Source organism: Schistocerca cancellata, chromosome 1 (assembly GCF_023864275.1).
Source record: "Schistocerca cancellata isolate TAMUIC-IGC-003103 chromosome 1, iqSchCanc2.1, whole genome shotgun sequence".
Taxonomy (NCBI): Eukaryota; Metazoa; Arthropoda; class Insecta; order Orthoptera; family Acrididae; genus Schistocerca; species Schistocerca cancellata.
The window spans coordinates 599,667,275-599,679,258 of NC_064626.1; the positions used below are offsets into that span (position 1 = coordinate 599,667,275).

General features: G+C 39.2%; 1 long non-coding RNA gene across 1 annotated transcript; it reads right to left on the minus strand.

Moving 5' to 3' along the window:
• Nucleotides 1-701: 701 nt before the first annotated feature.
• LOC126161943 (uncharacterized) lies at nt 702-1,662 on the minus strand. The gene is made up of 3 exons (XR_007534975.1): nt 1,328-1,662; nt 1,063-1,173; nt 702-903 (listed from the first exon to the last, which is right to left on the minus strand). It is a non-coding gene; the product is annotated as an uncharacterized LOC126161943 (long non-coding RNA).
• Nucleotides 1,663-11,984: the final 10,322 nt, after the last annotated feature.

An 11,984-nucleotide genomic window follows, 5' to 3' on the forward strand; every position in this document is an offset into this window, starting at 1 on the left:
TGGAGGTAATGGACTTGTACCACTATTGAAATAAGCCCTTCATATTATATGACGACATGCACATTCAGCATCAGTTATGGTTGGTCAAATACTGCTGTGACAAAACTGTCATATTGGAAGCAGAATCAAACACATTTGTTACGTTACTTGATATTTTCAGGAGAAAAAGGCAATGTTGTTTCTTATTAATATAATACATTCAGTTTGGGTTAATACTCTACATGCCTACAGGACTTTGTAGTGTTAACACAGCAGAACTCAGACATCTGTATAAGTGTAGAGAAATGAAAACAGTCATATGAATGCCTCACTTTTGTTCCAACACAGTTCAAGACTCGGGAGAAAAGTTTTACACCTGGTGTTCTACATGGCAACTTCACACACAAGAACTTTTTGCCGACACTACTACCACCTACATAAGTAAGCTTTTCCTGTGTTACTTTCAAGTAATGCACTTAAGCTATTCCTGATGTAACTGGAAGATCTGTACTTCCCACTTTCATATCAACAGCCTCAAAATGCATATTGTAGACTTCGGGATATGTTACAGGTCAGTGTCACACCACGATTGTGGAGAAAGGGGGGGAGGCGGCATGTCACTCTCCAACAAGTGTTTACCAATAAGTAAGTGGCGGAAAATTATGGGTATAGGGCGGCTTAAACATGTGGAAAATGAGATTTTTATTATTCACTCACTGTATTTGACATTTATTATTCCTTTAAAATCGCACAACAACTTCAATAAAACACAGTTTAATCATTCACACACTTATTTCACAATTATTTCACTTTTAAACTGCAAATCCTCTAAGAACTGTCTTGAATCTTCACGAGTCTCTCTCAAAAACAGCCTTGATGTGGATAGATACGTACAGCAACCAGTAATCAGAGTCAGAACTGTGTCTGCAAAAACACAAGGATTATTAAACAATTTTTGCTGTCATTAATTACTAGCAATATAATTGACAGAGTAGATTGCTAATATTTGCTATAATGAATATCACATTTGCAAGAACGATCACACTGAAGTAATTAAGTCCATCGAAACGCTTAGAAACTAACCTCTCGTCTGACGAAAACGGTCTAAAGACGCAGTGGCAATTTCTTCAGATCTGTTGACAATGATATTTTGAGTTATCACTTTACTGAGTGACTGAAATGTAGTTCAGGTACCTGTGAACATAACAATATGTTACAATTCATTTTCTAAATACGAACTATTACGGTACTGTACGGCTACTTACATATTAATTACACTATTAATATTTTCACAGTTGTTTCTTTAATACAAAATTAAAGCCAACGGAAGAAAAAACGTAAAACATACTTGCCAAAGACAGGTTTGTTGAGATGCAATTTTCTGTGTTGACAGATGTAACTTTCTCATACGGTGGTAAGTCGCAGAAATCGCAGGAATCACAGAAATCGCAGAAGTAGTAGAAGTCACAGAAATCGCAGAAGTAGCAGAAATCGCAGAAGTAGCAGAAGTCACAGAAGTAGCAGAAGTCACAGGAATCGCGGAAGTAGCAGAAATCGCGGAAGTAGCAGAAATCGCAGAAATAGCAGTGGCGGAGGGATACACGACCTATGTTCCTTAACTGCGACTCTTAACTGCGACAAATCACAGTTAAGAATCACAGATACTCAAAAGTAGCATTCACAGAAATCACTGATATCGGAAAATCGCAGTTTAGCCCATCACTACTGACGGCGGCGGTGCACAAATGCTGCGCAGCTAGCGCCATTCGACGGCCAACACCGCGGTTCCTGGTGTGTCCGCTGTGCCGTGCGTGTGATCATTGCTTGTACAGCCCTCTCGCAGTGTCCGGAGCAAGTATGGTGGGTCTGACACACCGGTGTCAATGTGTTCTTCTTTCCATTTCCAGGAGTGTACTTAGGGATTACAGTTACAAATAACCTAAATTGGAAGGAACACATAGATAATATTGTGAGTAGGGCAAATCAAAGACTGCGATTCATTGGCAGAACACTTATAAGGTGCAACAGGTATACTAAAGCGACTGCTTACACTAAGCTTGTCCGCCCTATTCTGGAGTATTGCTGTGCGAGGTGGGATCCGCATCAGGTGGGACTGACGGATGACATCGAAACAGTAGAAAGAAGGGCAGTTCGTTTTGTATTATCATGAAATAGGGGAGATAGTGTCACAGACATGATACCTGAATTGAAGTGGCAATCATTAAAACAAGGGCGTTTCTCGTTGCAACGGGATCTTCTCATGAAATTTCAATCACCGGTTTTCTCCTCTGATTGCGAAAACATTCTGTTGGTACCCACCTACATAGGGAGAAATGACCATCTCGATAAAATAAAAGAAATCAGGGCTCGCACAGAAAAATTTAAGTGCTCGTATTTCCCGCGTGTCGTTCGAGAGTGGAACGGTAGAGAGACAGCTTGAAGGTGGTTCATTGAACCCTCTGCCAGGCACTTTATTGTGAATAGCAGAGTAATCACGTACATGTACATGTAGAAAGCGGCTGGATGCTATTAATTATTACCAATAAAGTTAAACACCCATAAAATAGATAATGTTAAATTGATGGGAAACTTTACAAAAAAATAGTTCTGAAAGTGTCCCTGGTCTGTCATCTATAGCTTCCTCGTACAGCCTTCAGCGAGCTGCAGAAAAAGTCTATCCCAACACCTGGGCGCGCTGAAACTGCCACCAGTTTCAGGATGTTATTCCCATACTTCACCACCATAGCAGAAAGACGACTGTAAACAGACCCATCCCTCTTCGCAATTTACAGTAGTTTACCTTATGCCCGAGCACACCATTGGTGTTCCGTCAGTGGCTTGTTGAGACTACATACAGTTTTAGACATAGAGCAAGTTTAGTAGACACTAAAGATCAAGACCACATTATAATGTAGGTAACCTCACTTATGCTTTATCTGTGGATTCAAATGCATCATTTTCAAAGAAAAAAATGCCGTTTCCTGACCTAGAAGAGCGGAAAACAAAAGGTAAACGTCGAAAAGATATGTTCAGGAGCTAGTATCTTTCCGACCGCTGCGAGGTGCTACACACTGCAACATGCAGTCGCGAATTACCAGTTCTACAGCTCAGATACAGTTGCTGCACGATACGTTGTCGAACTAGGGATATAATGACTGCCTTGGGTCAGTCCAACACTGTTAAGACTAGTGCTACCAGAATATTCGACCGTGAATTTGTGACTCACCGTAACAACGCTAAATATATAAGTTTTCTAGTATACTTTTCTCAGACTTAATTATGAGAATCAAAATTTTAAGACAGTAGAAGTCATGAAAATAATGGAATACATTAATTAACGTGTTCAGATACGGAACATGATGATACAAATCCCATCAAAGTTGAGTATCCATGTTTCAGGTGTATTTTCTGTTTACACTCTGAGAATTGCTCTACAGATCCTTTTTTGTTTCAGATTTTGTTCCGTTCAGTGTCAATCTACATTTATTGGCATATGAATAAGAATATATTTTGTAAATGTTTTCTAACTCATTTGATAAACTGAGTTTAATGATATGGCGATGTAACTTCAAATCATTAACTCAAAAGGTTCTATTCGTATGTAATTTTTTTGGCTCATTCGTTCCTGGATGAGACCACACAATGAATTATAGTAATTAATATAAAAAATTTATACAAACTCTCCGCTTGAGCATGGCCTTTTTTTGTAAAAGGCCCTTTCATGTATTTTTCACCGTGTTTCTTCTCCCTGTGGTAAATCGGACTTCATTAAGAGACAGCACCCGAAGACGACGGTGGATCGAGCTGGATAACTTTTTGCTTAAATGTACGGAACCATCTGCCATGCCAAGTCACCGAACAATCTTACAATGACTAAAGATACAAAATAAAACATACATAGGTTCTTAATAACAGTATATTTTGAAATAAAAACCATTTAATCTATGACACATTATGCAATTATGAGTGCCGTTTGGTGAATATGTAAATAAAATAATGTATTAATGATGGTGCGCCTAAATACGTACGATCTGGACAAAACCTAGGAAACAAAAGGTGACTTAGTTTAATCAGCTGACGATCAAAAATCTTCCAACGTTTCCAGCGGCTGCATAAAATATACAGCCGTGGACTATCTATGGCTGAAATTTCTTTATTTTATTACTTATAATTACGTTTTCTGCTAATAAAAGCTCAGCATGCTAATGTGGCTTTAAACGTAGTCATATTAATATAAAGAGGTACTACAGTAATGATTTTTGATTTGTCTGTTCTACTGAGTAAACGCAGATTACGTTTTGTCTGATGCATTTGAACTTAATTTATTGAGGCATCTGCAGTACCCTGAAATACGCTGACATTTTCATTTAAATGCAGCATTTTTAAGTTAAACATAAGAAAAATCATTAATATATTAGTAGCTGAGAACTCGCAGATCAACATTAAAGACAAGATATACTTTGCTTATAGTTATATTGGTATGACAACTATCAATCCTTTGATATGCAGTACATTTTGTCTAATTGCTGTCGAATTTCAGTCTTGGGGAACAACACGTTCTGAAACTCGCTGAACTAAGAATTTCAAAAATGACAGTTTCAGAATCTTGATTCGTCTTGGACAAATATCTGTAGACGCCCAAGAGCTGCCCACACGTCCAAAGGAGTGCATACGTCGCGAGTGCGTACGCAAGCCCGTATCTAGGGGAGAGGGTGGGCGAGACCGGGGTATCTGCCCCGGGCGGCAACTTCATGGAGCGCCAAATTCATATTCTTGAAGAAAAAACCTAGTTTCACATAGCGCCCAACATCCAGAACACGTTGTTCTATCGATTATTCACATAACTTTAAAATTCATCCCTGCTGGTGTTTGAAAATTTTTGAACATTTTCGAACACATCCTGATTTCTGAACGAATCATAAGTTGATTTTTGAATGCATGCATAGTGTGGTGTCACCGCCAGACACCACACTTGCTAGGTGGTAGCTTTTAAATCGGCCGCGGTCCGCTAGTATACGACGGACCCGCGTGTCGCCACTGTCAGTAATTGCAGACCGAGCGCCACCACACGGCAGGTCTAGAGAGACGTACTAGCACTCGCCCCAGTTGTACAGCCGACGTTGCTAGCCATGGTTCATTGAGAATTACGCTCTCATTTGCCGAGACGATAGTTAGCATAGCCTTCAGCTACATTTGCTACGACCTAGCAAGGCGCCATTACCAGTACAGATATTGAGATTCTATTAATGTATCATCAAGAGCGATGTTCTACAAATGTGGATTAAAGTTAAGTATTCCAGAAGCTACGTACTTTTCTTTATAGCATTCATTACGTATCCTGTTTCAGACCTCACGCCAGCCTGCATGAGTTTAAGCGCGTGCCTTTTGGCTTCCTCTCATTGTGTCTAGGCTGTCTTGTCTAGACACAACACATAGTGTACGTGATGTCTCTGCCAGAGTAATCCCGCAGCATCTAGAAATAAGGAAACTTTCCTGCAGACAAAAGGGGATGGGACTATATGAGCTGAGCCGAATAAACCTTAACGGGTGAATGCCAACTGCTTTTTGTTTATGTGTCTGGCTGGGTGTGCGAATGACCAGCATTCTTATATAATTGCTAGCGAAGTCCATAGATTCAGACTGCCGGAAAGGAAATAAATGACTAACAGGAAAGATTAAGCATTCTTATATAATTGCTAGCGAAGTCCATAGATTCAGACTGCCGGAAAGGAAATAAATGACTAACAGGAAAGATTACATATTATCTTCTCGGTGTATCCAAGCAAATGAAATTGTCAATTTTTGCCAAATTGCTACAGTACTAGGTCCACTCGAGGAGCAGTCTCAAAACGCACCTGATGAAGGTCACGAGCTACGTTATCGAAATATCGTGCAAGAACGACGCCAATATCCGGCAGAACACCCGAAAATCCAAGATACTCAAACTGTTATCCAACTGAAACTCTTATGTTAACCTTTGATTAAACAGAACCTAATTTGTGCTGAACTTTAACTGATCTGCGTGCAACTTGCGTTATATAAAATGCACAATTGGAGTAAAACAATTATCTGTTCTAATCAAAATTTTCATTTACCTCAGATCTTGATAAAATTACTGCGTGTTCCCAAAAGCACAACAGCAAACAGCAAGCAGGCAGGCACCGACTAAGCTAAATTTCTATTTCGAAATTAATGTTCCAAACTACACTCATACTGTTTCACACTACATGGAACAATGTGTTAATGCGTAATGATAAACAGTGGGATGGGGAGAGTAACTATTTCTATGAAATGAGATTCCAAGACGGAGTTTAGAATGAAGTATATATTTCAAAAGACAGTAAAACTTCACGTTATCTTCACACATAGGATGGATCTGAACAATATCATGCTTAACAAAGTAAACATTACTTAAAAGTGTACGATGTTAACAGAATTTCTATAAAAATCAGACAGCTTAATATGTTAATGCATGACTCAGGAAAGTTGGGTGATCTTCCTCTAAGCTCTGAGCACGTTAACTAGCTGACAATTATCCTGACAAACTAACTGCACAGTTGTTCAGTCTTACCTTAAACTTCTCTTCAAAAAATTTATAACATTCAAAATGTATATAATCTTCGCTTTCTGATATTTAGATCTTATTCGTCCTCGCTGTCTTTCACAGTCAGTCTTTCTTCATCTAACAGATACAATCACAAGTCAACACAGCACTACAGAATATATCCATCAGCTACCATACTTCAGCTAAGAATGTATCAGACTACATAGAGGCAAGGACTGTGCACAAAAAGACCAAAGATTGTTGAACAGTAACGTCACTTTCTCTCTCTGTCTCTGATGTGCACGTCTATGACATACAAAATTCAAAATGACGTGAACTTACACACGCTTCATCTTCCTACAGCAGAATTTTGCACAAGGGTCATTTCAGACAGGAATGGGACGAGGAAAAAAATTATGAACATTTCAGATGGGAACAAAAAACATGTTACAAATACAAAAAGTAAAATAAATTTACAACAACATAAATTAAAGACCTGTAAATAAAAAATATAAAATTCAAGAACATTTAAATGATTAATCAGTGGAGTTCACCACTGGGATGTTATCAGTTTTTCGTTATGCCTATGAGAACGTTCTGCACATGGCTATTTTGAAATTTTTTATGTGACCTTTTGTATAGTAGTATTGGTGATCTACATTGTTTTTGTAGCACACAGGAAGTAGGTTAGTGTCTCTATCACACAAGGGCTACATTCCTGAAACATTCATATGGCAGTAGTAATTTGCACAAAGAAAGATGTTGAAGCTTGTTGCAATAATGTCACAGTTGTAGCAAGTAATGTGGAGGCCAACTCAGACTAAGCACAGTTCGCAGTTGCCAACCCCAGACATGGACAAACAGTGCAATGTGTATCTGCTTGAAGCAGACTAAATTCATTGGCAACTCCAAAGTCATCTTGTATCGAAGAGTTCCTTATGGAAGGAAGTTGCACCTTGCGTCAGTGAAGTATGCCAACATGTGAAACTGTATTTCAGTGTAGAATCAGTATACATATTTTCTTCTACCCTGTGATGTCAACCATATGTGGTGAATGGCCAAACAGTTACAATTGTATAAATTTTAATATACAGTTATCTATCATAAAACAGGAGTAATAAGATCTTATATCAACGTCTATAAAGAAAGTAAAAAAAAAGTGGAATCATGGTTTTACAATAATGACTTACGAAAACACCAAATCATGTGAAGCAGTGTATAGTAATAGGCATGATAATTATTAAACATGTACAAAATGACCTACAGAAAATTCTAAATCTGTTCAAATAAATATTTTTGTGTGGAAATCAGTGAAATACACAAACGTGTGATATATTCTATAAGAGAAATTTTTGAGGTAACGTGAGACACATAAGGACAGTAGTCACACAAGAAATCAAACATTTGTCACATGCACTGATAAGGAGAACAGAAATATATAGTTAGGAAAAACATGGCCTAAGGAGTAACCAAGTTTCACATTAAAGAATGCTTTACTCAGTCAAACGTCAGTATTATGTTGAATGTGGTCCACAATTAGCATGTGGTCGATATTTCATCCTTTAGCTTGTGCACCTCTTACTCATAATTTCGTCAAACTTCCAACAAATATCATTTTTACTTTATCTGTTTGGTTCTTTCTGTCATGTTCCATACATTCTTGTAAGTTCATATTATTTAGCTCTAATGCCCTAACTAACCATTTGTCATCTTTGTCCTATCTAATCATTTCATCTCACATTCATTTTTGTAACCATTTCTTTGCTCTTTCTTACCTTTTTCTCTTTGTTTCCTCCTCACATCTTTTATGACTCCTTACTCGTCTTCCATGACTGATGCGAGATCCCTGCAGCACTACAGTTCTCATTATTACACTAGTGGCACCACAGCCTATAGTAACAATTTATACAGAGAATATGCATTATAAAGAAACTCAATAAATACAAGTATAAAAGGCAAATACCACCTGAAAATTCCTTAAGATAAAGCAATGCATCTTATGCTACATAATCGGTAAATATAAGAAGACAGTCTGCAGTGGCACGTATGTTAGTAGAAAAATATAAACGAATGCTATCCTATGCCATGGCAAAAAAAAGCTGGAAGAAATTAGTATCCCACATACTTTCTGCACATTGTCCATGTCACATATCGCTAGAGAAGAATTTTATCTTCACTTCTAAAATTTAAAACTTCCCATACACCGAGACTGATGGACATTGTGATTACATCGTTTCATATGCAAAGATTATCTGTTACACAAAGAAGAGGCTGATTAGCTTTACAGAATTCAATAGAAGTTACATTTTGAGTGCATGTTGCTATATACAAATTAGAAAATGTCATTTGTAAGTAGAAATAAGAAAATAGATAATGCCACCAAAACAAATCAGAAAAATTGAGTGGGGTACCTTACGCTAAAAAAGTGCCATGACACTGGTAAGGTAAAGGATTGGAAAGCAGGGCACATGGGCTGCTGGAATGGAATGCTGACCCCCATTTGGGGATATAAAAATTTATTTTCACCACGTTAATTAAAACAACACTGGTAACAACAATGATTAATGAGCATTTGCAAATTGCGGTGATCTACACCGATTATTCAATTGTATAAAAGCAATGAGAATAACTCAAAACATTTTAAAAGAAAAAGCCTTATGGGCCCAGACTTAATAAAAAAAACCTCGACACAAATATAATCTTAACATAACTATAGATCTGAGCTCACTAGCTGCGAAATTAAGTCAATTACCAGGCCTTGCGAATATGAAAAATTTGTAAAACCCATTAGGTTTCAAAAATACTCAAACAGCAAGATCTCAAATACGTGAATTAACTATTATGGAAAACATTCGGCAATATGATATGAGAGCCTGAAAGATCTACACAGCAATCAGTATTTTCTCGACGTTTGGCATTCACATCCACCGGAAATTTGAATTCCGTGCTCGAGAGCTCGAGTCACAACAGGCAGGAGGGCCTGCGCACACCAATAACGGCTTGTAGAACACAAACGAACCCAGTATTAATACACAGTTCACTAAAATACTAAAACCAAAAGCCAAGCACTGGGTAGCGCCAAATGCTGGACGAGATGTTAAATGTTATGGTGTGACAACCGCAGTTACTATTAAAGCAATAGTTCATTAAACAATCTCCAATGACGTGAAATTTCACTTGATAAATTTATAAACCGCGTATAGCTCAAAGCGACAATGATGAGACCAGCCGCCCACAACCATAAATACCAATGCACCGTTTGACGGCGCAAAATTGTTACTACGAGGGTAATGCCAAAAGAAAGGTCTCCTATTTTTTTATAAGTACATAGACCTGTTTATTTCTACAATGGTTTACATCAGTTTACAGCTTGAACATTTAGTTATTTTTCGACATAATCACCATTTCTGTCGACGCAGTTTTGTAGACGCTGTAAACCATTGTAGAAATAAACAAGTCTATGTACTTATAAAAAAAAAGGAGACCTTACTTTTGGGATTACCTTCGTAGTAACAATTTTGCGCCGTCAAACGTGCATTGGTATTTAAGGTTGTGTGCGGCTGGTCTCATCATTGTCGCTTTGAGCTGTACGCGGTTTATAAAATTATCAAGTGAAATTTCACAACATTGGAGAGTGTTTAATGAACTATTGCTTTAATAGTAACTGCGGTTGTCACACCATGCCCATGTCATACCAGCTCGCCCCCATCCTAAATCGCTTTCCGGCCAAATGTTCTTTTGACCTAGGGAACAGGTGATAGTCACTGGGTGCCAAGTCAGGGCTATAGGGTGGGTGGGTGATTATGTTCCACTGAAACTGTTGCAGGAGAGCAACAGTTTGATGAACGATGTGTGGGCGATCGTTGTCATGGAGAACGTGTAAGTCCTTGCTCAACATTCCTCTTCTCCGCTTCTGAATTGCCCGTTTGAATTTTTTCAGAGTCTCACAGTACTTGTCAGCGTTAATTGTAGTCCCAGTCAGTTCCGACGACGAGGTGCAAGAAGAGGTTCGTAACTTTCTCAACAGCATGGCGGCAAGCTGGTATGACATGGACATACAAAAACTGCCACAGCGTCTACAAAAATGCATTTACAGAAATGGTGATTATGTCGAAAGATAGCTAAATGTTTAAGCTGTAAACTGATAAAACGATTGTAGAAATAAACAGGTCTATGTACTTATTTAAAAAATAGGAGATCTTGCTTTTGGGATTACCCTCGTATTATACACTACTGGCCATTAAAATTGCTACATCAAGAAGAAATGCAGGTGATAAACAGGTATTCATTGGACAAATGTATTATACTAGAACTGGCATGTGATTACATTTTCACGCAATTTGGGTGCATAGATCCTGAGAAATCAGTACCCAGAACAACCACCTCTGGCCGTAATAACGGCCTTGATACTCCTGGGCATTGAGTCAAACAGAGATTGGATGGCGTGTACAGGTACAGTTACCCATGCACCTTCAACACGATACCACAATTCATCAAGAGTAGTGACTGGCGTATTGTGACGAGCCAGTTGCTCGGCCACCATTGACCATACGTTTTCAATTGGTGAGAGATCTGGAGAATGTGCTGGCCAGGGCAGCAGTCGAACATTTTCTGTATCCAGAAAGGCTCGCACAGGACCTGCAACATGCGGTCGTGCATTATCCTCCTGAAATGTAGGGTTTCGCAGAGATCGAATGAAGGATAGAGCCACTGGTCGTAACACATCTGAAACGTAACGTCCATTGTTCAAAGTGCCGTCCATGCGAACAAGAGGTGAGCGAGACGGGTAACCAATGGCACCCCATACCATCACGCCGGGTGATATGCCAGTATGGCGATGACGAATACACGCTTCCAATGTGGGTTCTCCGCGATGTCGCTAAACACGGATGCGACCATCATGATGCTGTAAACAGAACCTGGATTCATCCGAAAAAATGACTTTTTGCCATTCGTGCGCCAAGGTTCGCCGTTGAGTACACCATCGCAGGTGCTCCTGTCTGTGATGCAGCGTCAAGGGTAACCGCAACCATGGTTTCTGAGTTGATAGTCCATGCTGCTGCAAACGTCGTCGAACTGTTCCTGCAGATGGTTGTTGTCTTGCAAACGTCCCCATCTGTTGACTCAGAGATTAAGACGTGGCTGCACGATCCTTTACAGACATGCGGATAAGATGACTGTCATCTCGACTGGTACGACTGGTACGAGGTCGTTGGGATCCAGCACGGCGTTCCGTATTACCCTCCTGAACCCACCGATTGCATATTCTGCTAACAGTCATTGGATCTCGAGCAACGCGAGCAGCAATGTCGCGATACGATAAACCGCAATCGCGATAGGCTACAATCCGACCTTTATCAAAGCCGGAAACGTGGTGGTACGCATTTCTTCTCCTTACACGAGGCATCACAGCAACGTTTCACCAGGCAACGCCGGTCAATTGCTGTTTGTGTATGAGAAA